Genomic DNA, 668 nt, shown 5'->3' with positions numbered 1-668 from the left:
TCCCTAGGCCGCCTGCACTCGCAGCCCACTCTTTGCATTTACAGTATTTATTTTGTCTTGCAGCCCACTGTTCTCTACATTCATGCAGCCCACTCTAAGAGTGCAGCCTGGTTCATGATGATGTATTTATGTTTTGAGTCCTCTGACGGCGTCACCTTGCTAAAAAAACTAACAAACCGTCCGCGTACATTTCAGTCACTGGTGCTTGTTGGAGGATGTTACCACGAGCAAAAATAAGCTGTTTTAAACGGGTAATAGAAAGTGCAAAACGGCGCTGAAAAGGCGACAATGTGTGTCTCAGTATGTGTTGTCTCAGTGTCTGCGTTGTCTCAGTGTGTGTCTCAGTGTGTGTGTGTATGTATGTCTTAGTGTGTGTATGTCGTTGTGTGTGTGTGTGTGTGTGTGTGTGTGTGTGTGTGTGTTGTACCCATATATGATGGTCAAGACATTACTTCATCAATTCAGATGTTTAAAGTCGTGTATCAGCTAACAAGGCTATGGTGAGTATAACTGATTTTTTTTCATACCTCTTGCACCTTTAGAAAGGGAGGTCCCCACAAGGTGATGTTTATAAAGTTGGTCCTCATAAAACATATAAACCAGTAATTGTGTGTTTGTTTGTGTGTGTGTGTGTGTGTGTGTGTGTGTGTGTGTGTGTGTTTCACAAT

The sequence above is a fragment of the Sander lucioperca genome, chromosome 11 (assembly GCF_008315115.2).
Source record: "Sander lucioperca isolate FBNREF2018 chromosome 11, SLUC_FBN_1.2, whole genome shotgun sequence".
Taxonomy (NCBI): Eukaryota; Metazoa; Chordata; class Actinopteri; order Perciformes; family Percidae; genus Sander; species Sander lucioperca.
This window is presented reverse-complemented; position numbering follows the sequence as displayed.